The sequence below is a fragment of the Centrocercus urophasianus genome, unplaced genomic scaffold (assembly GCF_019232065.1).
Source record: "Centrocercus urophasianus isolate 14NV4802_14NV808 unplaced genomic scaffold, USGS_Curo_1.0 seq_11, whole genome shotgun sequence".
Taxonomy (NCBI): domain Eukaryota; kingdom Metazoa; phylum Chordata; class Aves; order Galliformes; family Phasianidae; genus Centrocercus; species Centrocercus urophasianus.
In genome coordinates this window covers 49,785,048-49,812,413 of record NW_024884253.1, presented here as the reverse complement: position 1 = coordinate 49,812,413, position 27,366 = coordinate 49,785,048, and positions in this window count along the sequence as shown.

Below are 27,366 nucleotides of genomic sequence, written 5' to 3'. Positions count from 1 at the left end.
AACAAATTCATAGTTCAATGAAAATCTCATGAGCAATGTTTGCTGTCTATTACTGTAGCACATTGCATATGAGGTAAAAGCAAGCACGAGCCAGGAGAAATTCTGTGCATTAGTTTAAAGGACTACCTTTAAACCTAGATGTAATGGCACTTTATCTAGAGGAGCTTGCTTGCGAGGGTGTCTTCTGAGAAGTTTTAGAGATCTATAGTTTCTTTCAAGAATGAGTAAATAAATCTATAATGGTTTTCAGATGCATCATCTGTACCTGAAGAGAAAGTAGTCCCAGGGTCATCATACTGACTTATATCCAGACTTGTCGCTCAAGTGACCAGTATGTGCTGGTATTGCAAGAAGCCACCTAGATGTTATGCAAGTGAAGAATTTTAAGATGACAAAAATACAGTGCAAGTGTGTATGACTGTCTGCTTCATGACAAGGTGTAGAAACGTACAAACACAGTAAAGAAGAAGCTGGATGTTGTTAAATATGCTAAATCCTTGTCTACAGTAAATGGAGGGGAAAAAAACGCCCTATAATTAAAGGAGGACCTTTTCCTTCCTTTCTTTAACTTGTTTGCAAAACGCTCTAAGAGTTCCTCTCTATACTTAGAACAAATTGGAACACAGATTCTTATGTAATTTATAAGTCTGCTTCACACTTCTCTGGAAACGATCTAAGAAAGCTAAAGTTAATTAAGTTTATTTTTTTTCCAACTATCTTCGTTAAACTTACCATATCAAGGCTGCCTGAAAGCATGCTTTGTCTTGCTGATGAGACTGAGTCAAGTTTATATGTGAACTCTTTCTATTTTATCTTCTCAGTGGAGTTCACAATAGATAAGCAATAAGAGTCAAACTGAAATCATAATGTAAAGACAAGTTTTAGTGTTTGTTTTAGTTTCATTGTTATGAAGCTAAGGAGAAAAATGAGGCATTATGGAAAAAATTTTTTTTTTTTTTTACCTTTGCTGAATTCAGAATTAAAATTTGCTAAACAAAAATTTTTATCTTTCAGTATATACACAATAATGATCTCAGGCCTTAATTCCCAAATCATTTACCTATGCACTTATTTTTTATATTTAATTAAGATGCATAGATGTATTTCAAAGCAGAAATTTTACATTTGTATTTGACTTGTGAAATTTTCCTGTGCCTGTGACCTATTTGCTAAACTGACACAATATTTCACAGCTAGTGTTTCTCTTTCTGGTCCATCCCAACCCATCCAAGCCTACCTCATCCTGTCCCTGGATGAAATGACTTATTTTCAAAAAAACGAACAAATAAAAAACCCTAAAGCTGAAATCCCTCAGATTAAATTTGCCAGTTCTAATTACTGCTATGTAAAAACTGTTAGAAAAGTAGTAATGGCATCACCTTTTATTCACTCTTCTGTCTGACGCAATCATAATTATGCCAGTAATTGTTTGAGGAGGGAGAGTGCAATTGGCTGATGGCAATGTTATGATTCTTAAAGAAATGTTATAGTTCAGGCTAGGTGTATGTTGAAGGAACTTTAGGCTGATACTTAGTCATATATTAGTGTGGTTTGGTGCTGAAGATATAGCTGGCATTTAGGAAAACCCAGCAAGTGTCCAAAAGCATGAATCTCTAAAGTAGAAGTGGAAACATACATATGTACGTGTGTGTGTGTGTGTGTGCGTGTATATATATACACACACATATATATATATACACACTCATTTTTCCAACTTCTGCCTGTTTATTATGCTGAAAGTAGCATGAGTACTGCTCTGAAAGTAATGCATCCAATTTTATGATGTTGGTCTGCACTGTCAGAGGCAGATGTTGGTGGTATGGCAGTAGAGGTTGAATCTTCCCACTAATATTCTGTTATAGTTTGTGTGACAGATGGCAGTGGAGGAGCAGTCTGACACAATGGTGGCTGACACAGAAGTGTGTATGAGGCAAAGGTGTCACTGGAGTCTTCTGAAAAAATGTTTAGTACTGTCTTCAGATTTTGCATCTTTATACTTCTTGAGGCTTGATGCAGTTAAGTTCTTGGAAAAGTTATTCTAATTATTCTTTGTCAATCATAAATGTAAAAGAGTGTATATGAACATATCTAGTAAGTCTCATTTAATCTGAAATATCCAGATCAGTTCTTCGGAAGTAAGAATTTTAATTCTGCAGGTCAGACAACTGGTGAAGAAAAATAACCCACTACCAATTTTAGAAAGCCTGCAGCTGGTATCTTTGTTATATTTATAAAACTTTAGGAGAATTAGAAAAGTACTTCGTCATTTCAAAAAGGTGTTTCACTTCTTCTTAGTACATCTTCATATCTCAATAAAATCTGCTCCAGTTTAGCTGCAGGTGTAACTAGATTGTGGCTTAGCTTTACTGCAATATGTACAGACTTAATATCTATTCAGTTGAAATGAACAGTAGTATCTCAGTAGGAGTTACAGCAGAAAAACTTGGTGTGATTTTGTTTTTCCTCATGCCCTGGCAGATTATAGTACTGTGTCCAGCAAAAATGGTTGTTAAGGTGGAATCTAACACCTCCCCTTCGAGTACCTACTTCAAGGTAGACAGATAATATACTATATTAAAACTAACCAACAAAGACCAGTAATGACTATTAAAGAAAACAGAATAATCCAGCTATAATTTTGAGTGTTCATAAAAGGTTTTTATATTAATAGCTTGAATTAAGTTTATATCATAGATATCTGGAGGGAGGTACTCAAGGGATCTTCATTTGTATTTGAGTGACTGAGGCCAATGACAGTCACTTACCAGTTCTGAGTTTTGCATTGGGAAATGTGACTTTTCAGCATTAGAAGGCAGGAAACAAGTGGTGCCGATGCACCACTGTCAGAAAAGCTATTTATTCAGGGGATGTTCAAGGATGATCTAACCTTTAAAGCTGCTCCTATCTGAAGACTGAACACTATACATACAGTGCTATTAGACTCTAATGCATCCAGTACTTTATCTCCTGTAGGGCTTTCAGCACCACTTAGGATTGCACTTAGAAACCAAACTACAGAGACCCCAGAAAATTTAGCGATACCCATCAGTGAATGTCCTCTTCAAGTATTCCCCAACAGATATGAAGTGTTTGCTTCCTTTCAGCACATTTTTCCCCCCAAGGAATAACTGTCATTCTAATTGTAATTTGTACCTTGCCATGAGGGATTCCAGGATTATGAATACTGAGACCACTGTGATATCTGTAGAATCTGGGTCCCACACAAAATGGTGGATAAATGATCTTTAAGGTCTTTTCCAACCTGAGCGATTCTATGATTCTATGCACGTGTAGAGCTGTGCTTGTGCTCTTGGCCATTCTGCTGTAAATATTCAAACAGTCATGAAAGAACTAAGTCTGGGGCTTGCAGGAGCGTTGCAGAAATGTTCAGCATGTCTACTCCACGATGGTTTCAGTAATGCTAGAGATGACAAAAGCACCCTTCAGATGAATGTATTTTGGTTCCCTGAAATGAGAACACCACAAGAATGTGCCAAAACCCAACATTTTCAAGAAGCTTTCCTAGAATGGTAAGCATCTTTAAGTAAAGCTTGTTACACAAATTCTGAGAGAAGACTACTTCTGCTTCAGGAGAAATCTGGATTATTCTAAGGAAGGTGCTTCTAAAGCATCAGGCAAAATAGGAATTATGAAAAATGATATTGTGGATGAAGAAAGCAACCAGGGAGCTGGGAGAGATCTGGTCAGAAGAATGACATCTGGTCACTTAGGAATTTATCTAAAAAGTTTCTCTGAAATAGCTGTTATTATTGTAGGTAATCTGCAGGTTGACACTGGATGTAATCAGAAAAGTACTAAAACTTAGTAAAAACACAACAGTTCAGTCTTTTGATTTTGTAGCCAATAGGATTATTGATTTCAAGAACCAGGTCTCAGGTAGGTGTTAACTGGAGTAGCTTGATTGCTTTCCAGGGAAATCCATGGCTTTGTACCACTGACCAATTTTCCGTATGTAACAGGGTCAAAATGGGCCATCTGCATTTCATTTTTGTTAGCTTCCTCTTTATATTGTTAAGCAATGATTTTCTGACTAGCTCTTAGACACTTCTACTTCATGATCTGCTTTCCATTCCTATACCTACCTAATATGTAAGCTATTTTTTTTTTTCCAAGTATACTTACAAGCATTTAATTTCATAGTATCATAGGATATTCCAAGTTGAAAGGAAGGGACCCATGAGTATCATCAAGTCCAGCTGCCAACTTCCCATGATGCAGGTGTATATATAAGAATACATTGCCTTATTAGATTTAAGAATTGTTGGGCACTGCACAGACTTCCCCTCAACTGGCAGGTTACACACTCTGAGTGTAACCTTAGAGTGCCTGAACTTCTTGCCCTGCCATGTTTGGTGAGCAAGCATCTCCTCTTTTGTTTGCAGACAGTGTGCTGCTGTTCCCTGATGAATCTGACATCAGCAAGAGAGTCTGTGGAGCTAGCTGTAATTCACAAGAAACGTTCTTAACACTCAACACTTAGGGTACTTCTAGATGAAAAAAAATTGCAGAAACTTGAAACACTGGTGCAATTGTCAGCCAGCTGTGCAGTTCTGTTGTTCTTGTCTGTACTTCAGGCTGTTGTTGGCCACCGTGATTTTACAAGATGTGGGTGTAAGTTTTTGCCTCTGAGCCAAGAGTAGGAGCCTGCATACTTGTATTTTTGATCCTGACTGTAGCTATGGAGACTGGGAAAGGAAGGAGCTATCTTCAAGGGCTTCTGAGCAAGACAAGGGTCATTGCTGGAGAAAAAGGCCAAGCAGCTCTGCGCTCAATAAACTGAAGCAGGAAACCACAGCATGACTCATTTCTTATGCGTAATGTATCATCAGAGCTCTCCCGTTACAGTTCACTGGTGGAAATGAAGTTCATCTTTCTCTGGCTTTCAGGAAACCGCTGAGAGAAAATTCCTTTAGAGAAGCCACAGCACCAGCGATGGGCATTTTGCAAACAGAAAGGCAACATTGATACCTGACTGCTGCTAGACACAAGCTGACACTTCATGTGGCCATATTCCCAGCCAAACTATCAGATTCTCTTCAAAATACCTGTTCTTGGTGAGAAATTCAGTAGCCTGTGCTCAAGGTCTTATGGGCAAGCTCTAGGATGATGGGCTGGAGGGATTTGCTCATTTCTTTCTTACTCTTTTGCTTGGAATTTTTATGCCTCAAAAGTGATGTGAACAGGAAACTCTAAGAAAATCAGCTTAAACAATGATTCTGCTCTTTTTTTTTTTAAATAAAGATTAGCGATTAAGCCAAGTCTCGAATGGGTAAGAAATTAAATTCCATCCTTGTTGTGACTTAATAACTATTTTGAGGGATTGTGATATGGGACTCTTACTGAACTTCAAAACAAAATGATTCTTTTTCTTTCTTTTTATGTGGGATTTAAGGTAGGGAGGGAAAAAAAAAAAACAAAACATCAGTGGTATACTTAAAGTGCTCGGTGATTTGGAGAGAGAAGGAAGAGAACAGAGAAACTGACAATGCTGACCTAGAGGCATCTTGCTTTTTTGTTCCAAATCAAAATGTCCGTAACAGAACATTCCCATGCTGAAATATTAAACCATGGTCCCATGAGCTGCAGGCTGTATTTTAACTCTGTTTTTGTTTTCACAAAAAGGGCATTAATAATATCTTGGCATGGTACTGAGCACCATCAATTGTGTAAAATTTTGTTGCCTGTTGTGCTCCTCTATCATTAATAATGCATACCGAGATGGGAGTGAGAGCAGAGTCTTGCAGTGCTAGCTGATAAGATAGCTGAAAATGCTGCATTCATTCCAAATATGATAGAAAATGAGGAGGAATCTTTTATCCCACATGTGGCAGATTGAGTTGAACTGAAAGTCTAATACTTCTGTAAGTCATAGAATTTCTACTTTGAAGGAAATCAAGAACAAACTGGGAATTTAAACAGGAAAGAAATGCTGGAGCCTGTTATGTTCTCCAGTCACTTAGTTTAGCCTTGAAAATATCAGCATGGCTTTCTTTATGCTCTGATGATCCACCGGTGTCCCATAAATTAAGCCTGTGCAATTCAAGACTTATTTTTTGTCCTTGTTCTTTTCTTTTTTTCTTCAGTTTTTAAAGGCTTTTTTTCTTCGTCTCCCTAAAATATCCTGTTACTTTGTCTGAAAAATTTATAAAATTGTTCCTAGAAATGCTGTTGTTCTTCCAGGCATTGTTTTTGAGAGCAATGTCTATTTAAACAGTAGTGATGAGATGGTTTCTTGGAGGTTGGTCAAGAAATTTAAACTACCCACAAACAAGATCTCAGACTTCATGGTTCTAAATCAGTCATGTTGTCAACCTGTTTTTCATCCGAATAAATTGTGTATAGATGCAGCATTAAACTTTTGTTCCATCCTTCTGGAGTGAAAACACTGGTGGTTTTTTCAAATGACAAAATTTATTGCTTACTTGCTCTCATTCTGCTTTTGTCTTGCTGAGGATATTTCAGGTAGATTCAAGAGGGCTAGTGTGCTATTTTTCATGTTGTGGTAACAGAGAAGGAGGGAGTTGTCGTAATTTCTACTGGAGTGCAAGGTCTATCCCTCACATGTCCCTTTAGCTGAGGCCAGCAAGCTACTTTGAAAGTAAATAAAGATATGTTGTTTCAACTCTTTAACCTGGAGAATATTTTGGCACAAGAGAAACATCTGGACTGGTCATGGACAAAAGAATGCAAGAAATTTGGAAAGGGCTTCTAGCCATAGAACAACTGAGGTTCTGGAGTAGTTTTCCTATGCAAACAGATTTGCAGAGAAGGTTGTATTTATTTTTGAATTAATGTGTTTTCAGAATTTAGTGTGGTGATTCTGAATGGTGTTATACAATATGGTTGCTAACGTCTACGTACAAGCAGAATTAGTTACATGTCTACCCCTAATAACGTGTTTGATAGTGTGCGTTTCAGAAGAAGGGGGAAAAACATTAATTCTTTGATTTTTCTTTTGTATTTTTTAGTCAGGAAACTTGCTTGCTGCAGCATTAGTAGACAGAAATTTTTTTCTTAGTATTTTTATTTTATGTTTTTATATCTGTATTATTTGTATTTCATATTTTTAATGAACTCTTTGATACCAATGACTAAAACAGTGGAACCGAAGGTAGTTTATGAAATGTGTACTTGAAATGAATTTTCATGTGGTAACTTGTTGCTAGATCTAGAAACATTTTGGTTTATGTTTCTCTGTTAAATAGAGTTGCTTATATGGTATAGGTCAAAAAGTCATCATCTTTTCTTTTTAGAGTGTACAGTAAAATAAAGAGCTATTTCTTCTGGGAAAGAAGGATGGTTAGTGAGAGTGAAGGTGTGGTTTTTCACAAGGAATGTGAGCCAATCTAAATATAGGGTACCACCCAAAGGAGCTTTCCTGTTCTCCATGGATCTGTTTTTTCCCACCTTCTCCTGAGTGCTTGATCTCCAATATGTGGTTATTATTTTTTTTTTTTTAAAATTGAATCGGGACTTTAATATAGGACTTTAGATTTAAGTCAAGACGAATCTTTAAAAGCATAGTGGAGACCTTGAGACAGACTACTTTCTTGTTTTATGGTAGTTAGATTCAGTGACAGTGTTAGTACTAAGCTAACCAATAGTGATAGCTGGATCTGCAGGGGCCAAATCCAACTCCAGTAGTGGACAGGCAGAGTGTGGTGGGAAGCCTTCCTCCGTCAGGGAGAGCACTTGCTGTAGTGGCACAGTCAGTGCCATTTGATTTGCCAACAGTGCTTCATCCTCTTTGACAGAACATGAACTACTGAAAAGGGAGAAAACAAAAGTGTGGAAACATGGTATGTGGATAAATAAAGCAAGCAGGGAGATGTGAGAGAATACATGGTCAGAAGAATATCAAGTCACTTCATAGTAATTCATCTAGAAAATCTACAATTACTGTAGGTAATCTGAGGGCTGATGGTGAGTATTTGTATGCAGAAGAATACTGGAGTTTAGTCAAAGCGTGGTAATTGAACCTTTAGATTTTGCAGCCAAAGAGAGATTCCAGGAACTGGATGTTGGGTAGGTGTGAACTTGAGTAGCCTGACTGAGAATATGACAAAGTGTGCCTTTCCCACTTTCCCATTCTGTTTTTAATAGTGCTGTTCAGATAAAAACTGGGTGAAATGTCCTCCCTCCTTTATCTGCTTAACACATAACCCCATAGGTTTGGTTTTTCTAGGTACTGGGGAGGGGGATGATGGCAGGAAAGAAATCAGGATGATGTCATTTGTCATTTTTCAAGGTAACGGCAAAAATAGTGTAAGGCACAGTGAAATAGAGCACTCCACAACTCTAAAGATTTTTTTCCTTCTCTTCAAGCAGTCATGCTTGGAGACTTGTCTGGATTCAGGTGGAATCCCAATATTATACGTGGCAAAAGTTTTCTGTGTTGCTGTGGGTGCAGTTTCCAGCATTTATCTGCCTCATCAGACAAAGCCACTTTTCTCAGCATCTCTGGTCTCATCAGTTCCCCCTTTTCAGGCACTTTTCAACCTCTCTGAAAAGCTAAATTGTGAACCAAGCAAACCAAGTCTTCACATGGAAGGAGATTTCTTAAATTTAAGGAAGATGATTTATCTAAAAAAATTCAATGACTAAAATCTTCTGCTTCTGTGCTCCTGCGAATTTTTCCTCTACAGAACCTTTCAAGACTTAGAAGATGTATTCTTCAGTTTAATTTCACTTCAGTCACTGAAATCTACTCTTTAGTTTTGGCTGATGCGACAATAAAACCCTATTACTGGCATCCTTAAGTCGTTGTCTTCATCTTTTTACCTGCATTCAGATGCTTTTTTGAAATGCATCTTCCTGTCCAGACTCTCAGTGCTATGCTGAAAGGTATTCTACATGGGAGAAATCTTCTGTCAAGAATTCACAAAGCTGTGGTCTTGTGTATGGTGTCTTAGCTGGTAGGTAAATTAGCTGAGACATTGCATTCCACTAATCTTCTCGATATGATATTTGAGCAACATGTGACTTTTATTATACATTGAGAGCTGGCTTGATAATCTGTCATGCATTCAAAACCGGAGGTTAGAAGAAGCTTGGGAGAGGAACATCAAGGCAATCAAGAGCTGGGTAACACAGTATAGAAGAATAGGTTGAGAATAATGCTTTTATTTAGTCTGGAGAAGACTGAGAGGCTCTCTTCAGCAATTAAATGCAACCTGCTGTAGGAAACCTGCTTTACCAGGGTGTTGGACTAGATGATCTCCAGAGCTTCTTTCTGACCTCCATGTTTCTCTGATACGTAGAAAAATGGTGCCTAGTAGGTGCACAGTGATAGGATAAGAAGCAGTACGTGCAAGTTTGAACTCACTCAGAGGGCAGTGAGACACTGGCACAGCTGCCCATGTAAGCTGTGGTGCCCCATCCCTGGAGGTGCTCAAGGCCAAGTTAGATGGGGCCCTGGGCAGCTGAGCTGCTGGGGGGCAGCCCTGCCCATGGCACGGGGTTGAAGCTGAGTGGGCTTTAAGATCCATCCCAAGCCATTCTGTGCTGCTGTAATTCTCTGACTCCATGATAAAAGCCAATGCAGGTAAATAGAAGAGGCTTTCTAGTATATAAGCAGCTTTCAGGAAGGATAAACATTATTAAAGGCAAAATGTGAAAATCTAGAATAATGGGCATAAAAACTAGAATAGAATATTTTGATTAAACCAATCAAACTATTATTTGCCTCATACTAAGTTTCTTTATATAGCAATTATAAATTCTTGTTTTCCTTTTTGAATGAGAAAATGTTTCTTGGTAATATATTTTTATCCTGTACAAATACATATGATGAACTTTTTAAAACTGGAATTTGAGAATGTTATTTCCTGTGAGTTACATTACATCACCATGGATTTTTATTGACTTTGAAGTGTTCTTTGTAAGCTTTCAGTTGATGGTTTCATGTTTTCTGAAATGGAGTCAGTACATTTGTTTTAGTCTCCTCTTTTTTTCCTCTGGATAGACTTTTATCAACTTGTTATTTATGAGTTATGTGTAATTATGCTTGTTAAATGCTTTGACGTATTTTTCCAGAGATTGTGTTATGTTTTAGTTTTGCATATTTCAGTGAATTGGCAAGGGAGCTGAGATCACTAAGTCTATTCAGATGCTTTCATCTAGGACCAGCTTGTTGTTGGTTTGGATTTGTGTGCCCAGGTTTTGCTTTTGTTGTGCTTGTGCAACTTTGCTAGAGTTGATATTGTTCTTCTAGTCTAATTAAGCAAAATATTTGCCCAGTGAGCATTTTCTAAAAGCAGGTCAGTAATCTGACCTTTTAAAAGCAACTTTTTGATCTCTTAATGAGCAAATTATCAGTGGAGGTAGCTTCTAGAAATAAGCAGTGGAGAATAAATTGATAATCCAGAAGATTCCTGTACTGAAGTGATGGCTGTGGAGCCTGGGGGGGATGGGGACATTCACCCTTGCACAGAAGTATGTAAATGTGGGCTATTGATACACTTGCTTATCTGCACTGGAATGCTGCAGGGAAATATAGTCAGGTCAAAAATCAGGGAATTTGACTTGATGGCATATCATGGAAGTAACGTAAGCGTAAAACTCTGTATTTCCACTGAGGAGTTGGAATCTGGACAGTGTGGGCCAGGTTGGATGATCTACATCATTGTGTTGGATACCCAGCTCCAGACAGCCCCGTGCTTCGCCTTCAGGTCATTTAACTCAGTGCTCCAAGTTTCTGTCATGTGATCTTAAAATTACACATTTCCTGTAGAAGAGAAGGGTCTTTCTTATACTTAAAAGCAGACCTTGTACCAGTGAATGGCATTTATTTGGCATTAACACTCATAAATCAAATTGTTTCATAATTTGGCTATGATTTCAGCTTTTTAGCAGTCAACAAAGTGGCCTTTCACAAATGCTGATGTTATCTTTTTCTTACTTGTCCCCGCTACACTGTAGAACTGGAATAAGCACTCCTTCTGCTGTTAACGTGGATTGCTAATGTTATGTTCAGATCTATGACAAGTGCAATTTTAACAGAATATGTTTTCACGGTTTATGAACTTCTGCTTAAAAGAAATCTGAATTTTGCTCATAAGGAAGGATATTTCAAGCCTTTTAGTGAAGTTGTCTTTTATGTTTGCTGTGCCAACATGTGTCAGTGATATTTCTTCATTCTGAAACCAATGTTTTACGTGTGAAAGATCATCTTGTTGTTGCTTCTTCAACATTGCTTGCTTCTGATTATCATTCCCTGGAGTAAAAAAAAAAAAAAAAAAAAGAAATTAAAAAAAAAATGTATTAAAAGAGGATTCTCTTTTTATTCACACTGATTCATTCAATATACCTATTTGGGAAAGTACTGAGTTCCAATCAGAGATCTCAATTTCTATTTTATAGCATCCAAGGAACACTCTAAAGACTCATAATCCTAACTTTGAAAATGTTGCTGAATTATGTTCAGAGACCTGAGATGTAGCAGAATTTGCTTTTAAGAGTAGTGTTCAGTAAACATTACTTTACTGTAGTTCCTCCACCTTTTTCCTGTATCAGTCTGTCAGAATGCTGCCACCAGATGGTACCTTTTCCACCAAAAGTACCACCAAAAGTACCACCAAAAGTGTTGAAATTCTTCATGGAGAAGCCACAGCTCCAATAAAGAGGCACAGAGAAGGGGCATTAGGTAAAAGAATGATGGCACTCACTTTTAAAAACTTCTAGTTTCTATAAGAGATTGCTCTAGAAATTGAGAATTGAATCTAGGAGGAAAAATTACTCACAAGCATATGTTTGAAACAGCTGTAGCATATGTTGCCATCCCAGCCCTAAATCTACCTTATATAGAGCTCATACAGATGGAGGAGTACCTGGCAGTACTATCAATAATTAACGTCCCTATCGTTGTCATATGGTTTGCTTTAATCAATTTATACTTACTAATCTGAAGATGGTTTCCAATTGCAGAAGTAGTAAATGATATTGCCAAATACGCCTGTGCTTTTGGTTACTGTTCACTACTGAAGGAACTAGAATTCTATTTAGAAATAACTTGCTAGACAAAGCCTAAAATCTTGCCAAAAGTACGCTAGAATGACTTTTGTAAGCTTTGTTTTACTTTCTTATATTTGTTTTCAGCCTAAAAAGTAGTTGCATGAGTGGGAGCTGCCATGATCCTCTCAACAACGTGCTTTCTTTTCAGTTTAGCTTTTAAAAAGACTTACTGGGTAGCAAAAGGTTGTGTGTGATTAATTCATAAACTGCCTGAGCTACAGTCATTATAGTTTGAGGTTTTGCTTCTGTTAAACAGCCCTATTGTTTGTGAAACCAGAAGCTAGCTCAATTAACCTCTTTGCAAGATGTCTCATCCTTCTACATGTTCTTTACTTTTTATACCCTATTTTTTTTTTTTTTTTTCCACTTAAATCGAAATGGACTTGTTTATGAATTGAGAGTAAGTTTTAATGGCAGCATAATGACAACTGCTGGCATGTTAGCTGAAGTGGGCACTCCCTTTCGTTCCCATAAATAGGAATGATTTTATAAATGGGAACTGTTTTGCTTACTGCTTGAACAATGTATTTGAAAGTGTTTACTTCTAACACGTTTATATTGACCAAACGTTCCTGATATCACTAAAAATTTGTTCCTTTAAAGCTTCCAGATTTTTGATGATATTTCATTTTGTACATCTGAGAATAACATAGTATTTTAGTTCAAGAGAATAACAAGCTTTTTGTGTTGTGCAACTAACTGCTTGTGAAATGAATTCAAGAAATTATTTCTGTTTCTGATGTTGGGCCTATGGATGAGGGACTTCATAAGTCTATTTACATACCAAGTGTGTAAAAGGGAAAACAACAATTCTTCTACATTATGTGATGTGCTAGTATCATTGCCTGAGGAAAACATCTTCTCATTTTAATCTGAGCCTTTGGGTGCAAAGACTTCATAGTGAATTGAAAGAATGGACTGCAGTTAAAATTCATTGTTGATTTCAGAGTTCTCAGGGGGTTAAGAAATGAACACATGTTTTGTGTTAAATATTCACAGAACTGTGAGCTCCAATAAAATTAAACTTTAAGCCAGCTAGTGCAAAAATGAAAATCTGGATGAGGAAATTAGGAAAATAAAGGGAGTTTAGAAGTGTGAAATCAGCTATTCTGAACCACAAGAATTTTAATTGCTGTGAAAACATAGAGTTCTTAGTTGGAAGCATGGAGCAGAAGTTGACTTAATTGTGTTTACCTGAAGTAGTTTTGCCATTAAAATTTCTACGTACAACATCAGGACTTGTAAATTAATGTTTCATTGACCAATGGCTGGATTCTTCTCCCCTTTAAACTGATGATAATTGTCTTTTCGATCAAAGCAAAAATAGGAGTTGGCCTTTAGACTTGACACCTGCTTGTTTTTCTTTCTTTTTTTCATTGCTTTTCTTCGTTTATCTGATGTTGTTGCAAAATCAGTTTATGGTTTATTTAGGTATGGCTCTAGTATTTCAAATATTAAAAAGTGCCAGTTGAATGGGAGAGAAATCTGTCATTTGTCTGACGTGTCCTTGACTTGTCTTTTACTGACTCATGTTAACTGGTGGTGGAAGGATTTAAACTTCTATGTGTATGAGTAAAGAAATACTCATCCAACCACCTGAAACTTATTTATGTCCTTGATATTTAACTAGGAATTTATTTCTAGAGAAGTGTAACAACTGCCCTTTCTCCTTGAAAAATTCTTCTTGAAAAAAATAACTTGAATTTTCTAATGAATACATTAATTCATAAAAATTAATAATACATGCTTAATGCTTGGTCTCACTTTTCATTTTTATAGTGTGCACTCTTCTTGGTGCATCTTCCTGATGGCTAATATGTGTGGGAGGAAGTGCTTTGTGTCAGAAAGATTAAAATTGAGGATAATAGATCACATGTGGCCCATTAAACCCATTTACTCGGCTTATTCCCCAAAGCATCCTGTGAGCCAAATCAGTTATTCTGATGGGGACAGAAGCAGGAACCTGCTTGCAACCACTGCTGGGTGGTTGGTCATGCCTAGTGCTGGTGCTCTGCATTGACTTGCTGTGCAATGTGAGTTTAGCTGCCCTTTGTTTTTCTGTTTTCCAGTTTTTTTTACACTCTGACTCTTACAACTGCCTCATTGCTGAAAAAAAAAACCAAGACCTGGACTTGACCACAAAACATTACTGTCTTTCTCAGATCTGCAAGACAAGTCTAGAAAGCTAAGAACTGCAGAGTAGAAATGGTCTTTGCTTGTCAATTTCTCTCAGGAGTTGTTTTTATCTTGAGATGTTTTCACAAAAAAGGTTATTGCAGTATCTGAAATCTCAGTTTTGGTCAGTGTCTTCTAATTCTGTTCCACAAAATTAAGTAGTGTTGATCAATTAGAAGGTGAAATGGTTGGTTGATAACTGTTCACTGTAGTGTATGTTGAAGGATGGATATCCAAGTTTTACCACTGTTTTTTCTTCAATTTTTAATGAATGTTCATTTTTAAAATATTCACAGTAAATCTCAATTTCTTCTCAGATTTCAATACCTATGAAAAATCTCTTGCTGTAGTCTCATGAAAATTGAGGCACCTACCTATACTCCTGGAGGAGTTCTAACAAAAACTCAATTTTATTTTAGAAGAATATCACTTAAACATTTATTTTATAGGTCAACAATGGTTCTTATTAAAAATTGCCCTTGTTTTGTCTGCATTAGAGTTAATTTTCTTCATAACAGTTGGTACAGTGCTGTATTTTGGATTTGTGACCCAAACAGAGCTTATGAGATACTGCTGCAGAGCAGTGCTTGCGCAGAGCCAAGAAATTTCCTGCTCCTCATGCTGCCCTGCCAGCAAGGGGCTGAGGGCACAAGGAGCTGGGAGGGGACAGAAACAGGACGGCTGACTCAGACTAACTGAGAGGGTGTCCCATACTGCATGGTGTTGTGCTCAGCAATAGCAGCTGGGGGAAAGAAGGAGGAATGCAGGATGTTTGGGGTGATGGAGTTTGACTTCTCCAGAAACCATTACCAAAAGGAGGGCATGATGAGCCCTCCTTTCCTGGGAGAGGCTGAACATCTGCCTGGTGATGGAAAGGGATGAATGAATTCCTTATTTTGCTTTGCTTGCATGTACAGCTTTTGCTCTGCCTAGTAAACTGTCTTTATCTCCAGGAGTTTTCTTACGCCCTTCTGACCCTTTTCCCTATCTATCCCACTGGATAAGGGAAGCGAGTTGCTCTGTGGGGCTTAGCTGTCCATTGGGGTTAGCTCACAACAAAAATAGGCATGTTAGGAATATAGGAATGCAAAAGGCATACTTTAATCTGTGTCACCATGCATGAACTTAACAGATGGAAGTTCACTTAAATATTGTTTGGAGTAACAGCACGTGATTAATCTTAGAAGTGCATTCTGCAAAGCTTATAACTTGGAAAATTAACCCTATACATAGTTGTAATATTGTCAGAACAAATCTTTAACTTACTGAAATGATCCTCTACCATGTTCAGCATTTAAAAGGTTTCAGCAAGGGTTGTCTCATCAGTTAGAGTATAGTAACCTTCATCCATCAACTTCTGCAGTAATGTAACAATTTAAACAAGTAATCTAAGGAATTCCCAGTGGATACCATCTTTCTAGATCTGTTTTGATTCCAGCCTCCTCAGCACAAGGACAACACTAACATTCATGTGTTGTATACTAGCTAAGCATTGCCAGTATACCAATGATCCGCTCAGGTAAAAACGGTACCCTTTCCAGAGCATTTGACTCAACAGATGTGAATCCATTTTATCAGATGCAAACTGGAAACTGTTAAGTGTAAGCTTTGTTCGTTTGATGGCAAATGCTGACTCGGAATCTCTATATGAAAACAGCAGCTGAATTTTCTTGCTAGGGATTTCGATACATAATCTCATTGGCTTCAGGTAATCCGTGACAACCTAATACAGAAAATCCACATATACCAGATGTTGCTTATCATACTGATCTATGTTGTTCTTGTTCCAGCTACCTGAATAGTAATCCTAAGGATAGGAACAGTCTATTTGCTCTGTGTTGGAGCAATGTCTGATGGCAGAGCCTGGCTTGCCATCTGACATGGGTAGGCAATCCTGAAAGATAAATAAAGAAATGGATCAGTCTTGAGAGTGCAGTAACAGACTTTGCAGAAGAAACAGTGATTGCTGTGAATTCCATCTAAAACTGTACTCCTTAGGACCTGATTTAGTTAGACTTCCTGTGAAAGCTTTGGAATCCCTCATTCTAAATATAGGGAGTAACAGGAATGCCATGCAAAGGTAAATACAACTTTTCAGAAAAGTCAGTTTTATGAGAATTTTTACACATGAGTTTTCTTCCAAATCAATAAGGGTGCCAATCTGTACATAGTGTCACACATACTTAAATTAGGGGAAAAAATGTAATTTGTCTGTAGAATGCCAAGCAAATTGCCAGATGTGTCCAGCTATCACAGCAAAAATGTACTAAATGGCTTTTTCAATTCACACTTGGAAAATGTAAATCAATACCAGAAGTACATCTGTTCCCTATATTTAATTCTTATGTCTGTGAAGAACAAGAGAAGTTATAGTTTGCAGGAAAAACGTCCTAAACCATCCAGATAGCACTTCTGTGCTAGTCTGCTGTGTGCTCTGCCCCCAGCCTGGGTTGCACTGCAGTGGAAATGAAGTTGGAGATACTTTTTTTTTTTTTTTTTTTTTTTTTTTTTTTTAAATTGTTGCATGGTTTGAAATCCATATTTACAGGATGCAATGAAAGACAATAAGATTGAGATGAGATTGTTACTTGAGGAGATGAATAAGATATGGTCGTGGCAACTCGCAGGCCAAATTGTGTACGTGGTGTGGGAGAGAGATCTGTGAGGGAGTTTCATCCCCAGACAAGCTCTGGATTCTGCTGTGTCTTGAAGAATGAGACTTATGAAGCAGCCTCCTTAGCTTTTTGTTTGTTCTGTGTTTTTTGCTAATCTGTGAAGATATTCAACTTCCTAAGCTCAGCTCGTGAAATACTGGTAAAATTCCTTTTTGTGACTTCAAGGCAAACTCACTTTTTAGCTAGGCAACTGGGGAAGTAACACACCAAGTCAACTAGCAGCTATGTAGAACAGCCAAAAGTAGTAACCAGACCGAGCCATGAATAGCAGTAACCATGTTGCCCACTTCATGTGCATCTCCAAAGGGGGGAAGTTGGTTTGATTCCACTTCTTACTGTGCAGCCTGGAGCAGTATTTTTTCTCCTCTCTGGTGTGGCAGAATTTAGCTTTGCCAGTACGATTTGGATTTCTGGAGGAATGTGCCATATGGATGTTTTTTTTCTGCATGCTCAACCCTGAGATGGTTCTCATCTCTGTTCACCTGATGTATTTGCATAAGAATTGTTCATGTTCACTGCTCCTTTGACAAACAACTTATATCACCGCTGAGTACAGGAGTCTAATGCTGTTCTGGTGATTGATAAGCTATCTCTGTCTCTGCCTTCTTCCTTTGCTATGGTACTATGGTCAAAATCAAATGGATCATGTACAATGTCCTTAGTCATGAAGCTGAAATGTGTCAAAGCATATACATGAAACATAATTAACTGTAATCCCAGTATCTGGCAAGAGTTAAGGCTTGACACCAGTACTTTGGTCTGACTGTTGAACTGATTGTTCCATTATATTCAACGGCCTTTGGAAAACTGCTTTTACTTTTTAATCAAAGAGAGACAAGTTTCAAATTGAACTGTGGTCCTATCTAAACTGCTTTGATGAAAGAGCAAGATGATATTCCAGGATGCATAAGGTAGAAAATGAGATGTAAAAATACATGTAATCAATCAAAGAATGAATAAAAGCTGATGAATGTAAGTAGCTCAAGCAGTGCAATGTGGAGCTTGTTACAAGAATTACTGAAGTAATGCCTATAAACTCTTGACACTACAATAAAGTGAGTTTTTTTTTTTTTTCCTAGCACATGCTGTTATTCCTTATACCTTTCTTTTTATGAGAATTTTTTCTACTTGGCAAACATATTTAAAGAAGTTGAAGTTTCTGTTTTCTTATCCTGATTTTCAGGTAATTCAACTGTGCTTTGTGGGGAGGGAGTGGGGATTTTACTGCATTACTGAATTTACCACATTATTGTATTATAAACTAAAATTATTTACAGCGGTGCTTCCCCTATAACCTGGGTTTGATGCACTTCATAAAGCATGACATCACTGTCTCCTCTTGTTACCTAAAGTTAAAAAACGAGGAAGACGAGCAGGCGTAGTTAACAGCACATTCAGTCAGTAGATTCTCAGATGGTATCAAGATAATCTTGGCTGTTCTTGGAGAGTTTCAGCTTTTGTGAACCCACACAAGCCCTACTGTTTGCTCATGGGGGGAAAGAGCTGTGTCTCCATGGGCTTGCATTTCAGAATGATCTCATCTGTTCTGCTTCCTTCCGTAGCGAGGAGGCGAACGCTGTATCTGGATTGGGCATATACTCTTTGACAGTTATTAATCAGGCAGACAATAGCAGTATGCTGTGAAATGTGCTTTAGCCAGCTAAGCTAGTGTCCCTTTCTCTAAAACGGGTTGTTACCTACTCCATACTAGCTCATGTTCTTAGCTATACTTGTCTAACTTGCACTGAATGGGAGATCTCAAATTAAATGGTTAAATCTGGAGTTCTTTCACATCTTTGTGTGCTTGTGTGGTTGCCTGGACACTCTTGAGCTAACATCCGTATCAGTTGACGATGAATGGGTCAGCCAACTGTGAAACCTATAAAACTGGGTCAAGAATAGTTCTACCCAGCCCAGCAAGAGGAAGCCAAAGGAAATAATCTTTTCCCTTGGCTATTCATTTTCATATAAATGTGCAGCATATCGTACTAGATTCATGAAGGGTAGAATCAAAGCATGTATGAGGAAATATAATGATTATTAAAACAGGAAAAAATTATTGATATTGGAACAGCTTTTGCTGCTTTTATGGCAAAAGCTGAACTGATCTTGAAGTTATCTGGCAGTATGTGAATGCCAATCCATTTATTTGTATTCAAGCTCTAGGTATAGCCACATGAACCTATTTTTGATGAATACAATGGAAAATATTACAACTATTTTGAAACTACATGAGCTCACATATGTTCTGGGATATTAACTTGGCACATTCTCTTGTGGTTGCTTTGTAAAATATGTCCCTTTCATGGCTGTCTCTGTTAGGGCATAAGAGCATTTGTGCTAAGGACACACATAGCTGACTTCCTACTTTGTACAAAGGCTCCTCAAGGCAGTACTCTCTTTTGGCTTATGTGCATGCAACATGCACCAGAGTTTGGATTATGGTGAGCACGTATGTTATTACTGTTCTTTAATAGACGCTTTAGATTTCTGTAATATCAATGCTTCCAGTGCTCATCTAATCCTGACAAGAACGAGTACTTTGGCCTTTTTCATGTGTCTGGAGTAGGCCTGCTTTCAGCCCTGCTAGTGTACATCAGGGTATTTGTTAGTCTTAAATATAATTTGTAAGTACTTGTGTATGGTTCTCTTTGTACGGTCATCCAATTTCACAACAATTAACTACCAGCTGGAAGAGGGACTTTTAACCTTTACTTTGCAAATATTAATAAGCTGCAACATTACTTCTATAATTATCACCATAAAAACATATGTGACTATTCCCGTGATTAAAAGTTAACAGTTTTTTCCACTTCTCCCCTGTGTATCAGATGTTCTGCAGACACAAAGTCTACTTCAACAATTATGGAGGCATTCAGTTGCTTAGGGTGTGACTGAAAAATATTACTATTGAGCTGAATATGCTTCAGTAATGAATGATAGTCCTTAAGATGTCATAAATGTTTTCACAGAAATACTTCCATTTGTCATAGATAATACTGAATTTGTGTTCTGATGCTTGGATTTAGCACTGATAATGTCACCTATTTTTAATATGTGCAGTGTATTGGCTATTAAGTATGCAAAGGATTTTTATGATGTGTCTGATTCAGTTTATTGACATTGCTGATCTTTCTGGCTGCTTCACTGGAATGGTTACTGAATTTGTGAGCTGTAAGATTACATTTCTTTACAGAATTGTACTGTAGTTTGCTATGAAATTGTTGCTGATGGGTGGATTAAAAATTATTTAATGTGTTTGGGAGGATAAAAGAGAGAAGATATGAAAATGATGTTGTGGGCACCAATGGAGATTTACATCTAAGATTTTCCCTCCTTCCCTGTCTCCTCCAAAGCTTAAGGAAATAAATATCTGAATAATTTTACTTCAAATACTTTTTTGTTAGACTGCCCTAAATCCAGTATGATGGAAGTCAAGATAAAGATAACAGTGTAAAGATAGTGTAAATAGTGTAAAGTGTAAAGATAACAGTGAAAATAGTCCTTGCTGCTGCACAGGAATGTGTACACCTAGATTTAGCCCCAGCTCTGCAGAGTAAATGGGACTCTGGCACGGTGGAAAACAAGTCTCTGGTGTCTAGAATATCACCTCATTCATGTAATCAATTACCCTCCATGCCTCTCAAATCTCTGTATCTCTAAGTGGGGGTTGGAGGAGCAAAGTTCTTCCTGTTGTAAACTAAGAGCAGCAGGCTCAGAGTTGGAGCATTTCTCCAACAAAGATTTAGAAGTCAGGCTTGTTCAACCTGATGGAGAAAAGGCTCTGGGAAAGCTTCAGTGTGGCCTTCCAGTACTCATAGGGAGCTTATGAAATGGAAATAGACTGACTTTTTACATGGTTTAATAGCGATAGGTCAAGGGAAAACACTGGGGAAAAAGGAGGTTTAAATTAGATGTTAGGAAGAAATTTTTCACTGAGGGCAGTGAGGCGCTGGCACAGCTGCCCACCGAAGCTGTGGTGCCCCATCCCTGCAGGTATTCAAGGCCAGGTTGGATGGGACCCTAAGCAGCTGAGCTGCTGGGGGGGGCAGCACAGGGTGGGACTGGATGGGCTTTGAGGTCCCTTCCAACCCACACTTTTCTGTGATTTGTTTGCAAATCTAATTGCATTATTGGTGATTGCACTCTGATGTAAAAGGCATCAATTCCTTTCTATTCTTTAGGAATGTGCTGGATTCTTGGACTTCAGTGAAGTATAAATCTTTGGGGTACTATCACGAGTACCCCAAAGTTCCTTTCATTTAATGAGCAAATTTCTCATTTCACTTCATTTTCAGTATAAATCAGAGTGTAAAATTCTACAGAGTCGTCTGAAGGTTTATTTATTTATTTATTTATTTATTTAAGTTGGTAGAAAGAATATCTGAAATCATCTGTAGTGACATCTAACTAGCTTCTGCAGCCACAGGCAGTCACCTTGGGGAGTGATGCAGAAGAGAGATGTATAGTGTTCTACTTCCAAAATCAAGAATGGAGCATTGTGCAGTCCTTCAGAGTTCACAGTCAAATACCACAAACAGGTATTTGGATCTGGCTGTGCCCTCAAAGCAACTGGCTGCATTTCTTCAAGAGCATGGCACACTGCTGGGCCTCTTAACTCTACCATGTGCAGGGAAGCTCCCATCATTGGATAGGGTACGGCTGGGTGCAGTTGTTTACTTCCAGTTGTTCCTAGTACAGTGTTTGTTCAACTCTGCAGCTAAAATGTCATTAAGCTTTGGCACTAATTAATGTGAAATAATTTTTTTAACTGTTGCAGAAACAAGATTTTTTTTTTTTTTTTTTGAGACCAGAAGTGAGGAAATGCTTTTTTTGTTTCAGTGCACTTCTCAGGGCTCTTCTTACTCCCTACTGTGAGTGACATATCTTGATGTTGCCTGGTGAATGCCGGTCCTCAAATCAATGGATGTGGTTTAGAAGATACTTCCTCTCTGAAATGAGTGTATGCCTTGTTTTGAAAAGAATGAATAATTCACATGGTCGAGTAAGCAACAGTAAATCTTCATCTGAACACCTTCAAAATTGATGTATTTAAATGAACTGCCCTTATAAATAACCTTTTACCCAAAGTTGGTATTGTTTTAAATCCTAAGAGCTGTAGGAGCCTGAATGTCATAAATAATATGAATAAACTTTTCTCTTGGGTTCTTCTGGAAATTTTTTTTTGTAAATAATAGTGAAATACTGGTATAGAAATTATAAAATGGACTCAGAATCACCAAGTTTGGAAAAGACCTCCAAAATAATCCACTCCAGCTATCTATTTATCCAGTATTTTCCCATAAGCCATGTTCCTCAGCACAACATCTAAACGTTTCTTGAGCACCTCCAAGGTCAGTGATTCCAGCACCTCCCTGAGCAACCAACCTGTTTCAGTTCCTGATCACTCTTTCAGAGATGTTTTTTTCAGAGATGTTTATTCTGCTCCCTGAGACTTTCAGATCAGAGGGTAGAGTACCCCCAAGGATAACTGGTCTCACTTTTAAAGCCAGAAGTAAAGGAGGCATTGAGATCCTCAACCTCTTCCTTATCCTCAGTGGTCACATTCCCTGCTGCTTCTGGTGAGGTATGGTGATTTTTCTTAGCCCTCTTCATACTGTCAATTTGTCCAAAATTGTTGTCCTCTTTTATCTCAATGGTCAAGTTGAGTTCAAGGTGGGCTTTTGCCTTTCTAATTTTATCCCTGTACATAGTAACAATTTCTCTATTCTCCCCAAGTTGACTGCCCCTTCTTCTGCAGGAGATAGATTATCTTTTTCTCCTTGGAACCTCAGGGAAAGCTCCCTGTTCTATCCCAAGAGACCCTCCCTATCAGTGTCCTGAACAGTTCAAAGTCTGCCCTCCGGAAGTCCAAGGTAGCAGTTTTGATGGTACCCCTCCTGACATCACCAAGAATCCAGAACTCTACCATTTCATGGTCACTGTGTCCTAGATAGCTCCCAGTCTCCACTTCCCCTTCCAGTCCTTCTTTGAACAGCAAGTCTAGTGGGGCACCTCCCCTTGTAAGCTTTCTTACCAGCTGCATTGGGAAGTTATCTTCAACATACTCTAGAAACATTCTAGACTGTTTATTCTGTGCTGTATTGTATTTCCAACATATATGAGGGAAGTTGAAGTCCCCTATGAGAACAAGGGCTGTCAATTGCACAACTTCTGCCAGCTGCTCATAAAATGCCTCATCTGTCTCTTTATCCTGGTTAGGTGATCTATAGCAGACTCCCATCAGCATGCCCACCTTGTTGGCCCTCCCCTGATCCTTCACCATAGAGATTCGTACCATTCTCAGTTTCAAGCTGGACAACATCAAATCACTCTATAACAAAGAAAGCCGTGCCACCACCTTCCCTTCCTTGACTCTCCCTTTTGAAGATCTTATAGCCATCCACTGCAGCACACCAGTCCTAAGAGTGATCCCACCGTGTTTCTGTAATGGCAATTAAGGCATAGTTTGTCTGCTTCACAGTGGTTTCTAGCTCCTCCTGTTTGTTGCCCACACTGTTTGCATTGGTGTAGATGCACTTGAGCTGAGCCCCTTGTCTCACACCCTAATCCCATCATCATTCCCCTAAGTCCAACTTTAGCAGGCAATACTGACCATAATAGACTAATCTGGCTTTGTTACCTAATCTATTTCTTATATCATATCTTGGCTAAACTTGCTCTGAGAACTTACATGTATCAGCATGCATTGGCTCAGTATTTACTGCTTTTTAAAATAATTATGCATTATTCCTAGCTCTGAGTTAGTTGAATATGCTATGATTTACTTTAATACATGGTTATTTAGGGAAATGACATCTTTTCCATAGAGCCCTCAACCATACATATTCTGGAGGCACGAAGGAAACAACGTATATTTTTAATGTTACATCATAAATCTCTTGATCACATATTTCTGGAGAGAGAGTCTACATGTCAAGTCCAATTACAAGGCTTGATTAAGGCTGTGCTCTCCTGGTAAAATGAAGAAATAAAACTGAAGAGATGCAAACAAAATCAATTTAGGGCTACCATGCCTGAATATCTTTAGTTCATACGTATTTTATTCCCCTTTTAGGGAGAAAGAGGACTTTGGGCACTGACTTAGGGCTGGTGAATGTCTTCCAGCCTGAGTAGAAGCAGTAACAGTAGCAGTATCTGCAAAATGACTGGAAGTCTGCCACATCCACCGTGCCCAAGCCTGTAAATATTACAAGTTTGCTTGTCACAGGAATGGTGTGGCCAGTCTGTATGTACACTGGTATGCTGGTCTAATATTAACAGTGCTAATATTTCTGTCTGGGAAATCCTTTTCAGAAACTGGAAAGCCTTCCTGGGGAGGTCAGAAAGCTGAATGAGCAGGGCACTAGGCTATGACTCAGGAGATCCATTTGGCTTTGCTACCAACTCTGTGATGCTGGAAAAGTCCCTTTATTTCCAGATGTGTTAGTTTCCTGACTTCAGTAATTTGGATAGCAGTAGTGATTCTTTTTTTCCCAAATTCTTTCTCATCTATGGACAAAACTGTTCCTAGAGTTAAATATGTCTGCTGAGTTTAACATACATTTCTCACTGAAATAACCGTTCTGCCATTAGAAATTGAAACCCATGCCACTATTGTGGCATTAAATAGGACATAACAGAAATAACAGTCAGGATGGTGAGCACAATTTAAAAGAATTCTTTACAGAACTGGAATATGTCTGCTGGTAAGTATAGGGTTGATCAAGCATAAGACACACTGCTGAAAATGTTACCAAGCATGGATGTTTGTTATTATAATTTCAGAAAATGAGTGGAGAACTGGTTCACTTTAAAGAAAAAGAAATGACATTCAGCCAGAGACAAAATGCAGAAAGATATATTTTCCATCAGCCACTTTTGCTGTTGTCTGCTTTGGGATATAAGAAAGCAGAGTTACAACAGAAATTAAAATGCTGTGTTATCCTATTTCTGTGAGTGCTTTTGTTCAGCACGTGCAAACCCACTTCTTGCAATACTGAAATGTCAATACAGAAAAAAATGAGAAACTTAACAACTTTCTTATCTATCTAATTTCATGACAATCCTAAGGTTTAGCTGGTTGCTGGAAACCTCTGTATGTGCTATATCCTTGGAGTTTCAGCATAAAACTATTCAAGTAAGGGCAACATTAATTGCTATTTGTGATGGAAGATTAACCAGGAGACTGACAGAGATAAACGATTTTTCAGGTATCAGAATTTGGGTTTATTGAGGATAGAAATTGCATACTTTGCAGCATGGTTCAATTCTGCTACTTCTCTCCTCCCTGACAGTATATGCAGTGAGGTGTGATGTTAATATACCTATATAGAAACTGACTTATTAATGGATCATTTGTTTTAAAATAAAGTCATGGAAAACTTGCATTCAGAGGCTTAGATGTTGTGTACTGAGGGATAATTTTTTGTTTAAATGGTTTTATGGAGCGATGTAAAGAAGTATGTGAGGAAAGATGGCAAATGAAGGAAGCAGTGAGACTGTAAATGGTACCAAAAAAGCTGCACTGATCTTGTGCTCCAAGGCTGTGCTTTATCTGCCCCTTTAAAGAAAGATTTGTGGCCAAGGATGAAGAGCTTGGCTTTCTCAGTAGAAAGCTACACCAGTATCTGTCCACCACCAAGGCAATTACTTTTTACTGGAAAGCAAAGCCCAATTTATGTTAAGGCAATAGAAGCAGGAAATGAAAACTTATTTACAGCATCTAGGAAGGAGTATGCAACTCCAGGCTTTGATGGTAAAACCCTTCCAACCTCCCAGGTGTGGCGTTTTTGTGTTTATAATGTGTTTCCTGAGTTGCCATTCACTATGGCTATGCTCTGGACGTGCATTGCAGGACTCCTGGACCAGTGCAAGAGTCATATCTTCATGATGTCATTTCCTAATATGTCTTTGGCACAGGGTAAGTGGACACTGAGGCAAGTCAGCTTTGAAATCATAGTATTCACTTCTGCATCTCATCAAAGGCTGTTCCTTTTTAAGCGCATCATCTTTTTTATCTTTCTGTAGGAAGTATTTCTTTCATAGGCACCAACATATGTATCATTTTTTGATAGATGGGGTAAAACTTGTGCTACAGCTCTGAGGTAGTTTCTTCTAACTCCACTGTACCTCAGTATTGTCAGCGTAAAACCATGTTCAATATTTCATAATTTCAGAGAAGGAGCACTGTAACACAATCCAGTTGTTTGGTGGCTGCAAAATGTTTGTCTGCTGATGCTAAGACTAGTAGGCTATAGGCTACGCAAATACATATTTTACATGTTCTTATTAGTTTAACTAAAATCTCTTATAGAAAATACAATAGACAGCAAAGATTAAATCTGATAAAGTAAATATTTGTATGCATTTTTGTCAAATAACAACAGCGTTCAGGTAGCACATGGGTTGGGTTCTCCCTGGGGGCCAGTAGTGTTGGGGTCACCCTCAGGTTCTCTAGATTTAGACACACTGTGAGCAGGGCAGGTGGGGACACTGGGGGTTCTCCAGGCACTGAGCAGATGTACCCATAAGTGGACCTGCCTGGCCAGGAAATTGGGGAGCTGGAGCCAAGCCCTGCTGCAGCCTTGCTAGCATGGGTTGATGGTGCTAGCAGCTGATGTCTGGGCCTGGACCTCTGCAAGTGGGAGGATGATGACCGTAATTCATGTTCTCTTCATAATTTTTTTTTTGAAAATACAACAAATGGTAACCAAAGAAATGGTTCTTCATGTATTTAAAAAGTCGCACTCTGAGTAAAGTTTATAAATCTTATAAATCTTAAGTTTTAAATCTTATGAGAGTGAGTATGGCATTGGGATATTGAAGTGTTGAATTATTTCTTGTATTGAACTTTTTTTTGCAAAGCCCATGTTTGATTTTTTTTTTCGTGAATAAAGACAGTAAAAAATTGTGGCAAAGAAACAATGATGTGCTAAGATTGAAGATGAGACTGCAAAATATTTTTACATGCACCGAGTCCACAGCTGTATTTCTTGCTGTTTGTTAGCTAAGATATTACGTGGAATGTAGACATGTCCATGTATGGCTTACAGGTAGGCTGTCCTACATGGTGAGATTTTGAAAGCTCAGAATTATTAAGTGGTAGCATAATTTTAAGCTAACTGCATCTCTGAGAACTTGTTGCAATATATGGAGACGTTAAAAATGCATTTTTTCCTTCAAGACACACACTTAGCTAATAAGTAATTAGAAAGATCACCATATTGCTAGAAGTTTAGACTTCTAGCATAAAAAGCATAAAAAGAAAGATAAGCAGTAACATAGCAATGTTACGTTTCTGTTGCAAATATTGTTCAGTCAAGTTCTTACCCAGGTGACTGTTTCTTATATGAAGTTTGTTTCACAGGTTCGGCAAAAGTGAAGTTTTAGCAGAATTGTGAAGGATGTGCGTAGACACTGTATATCCTACCTTGGTGCCCTTTTGTAATATTACACTTAACAGTGTGCCAATTTACTTATC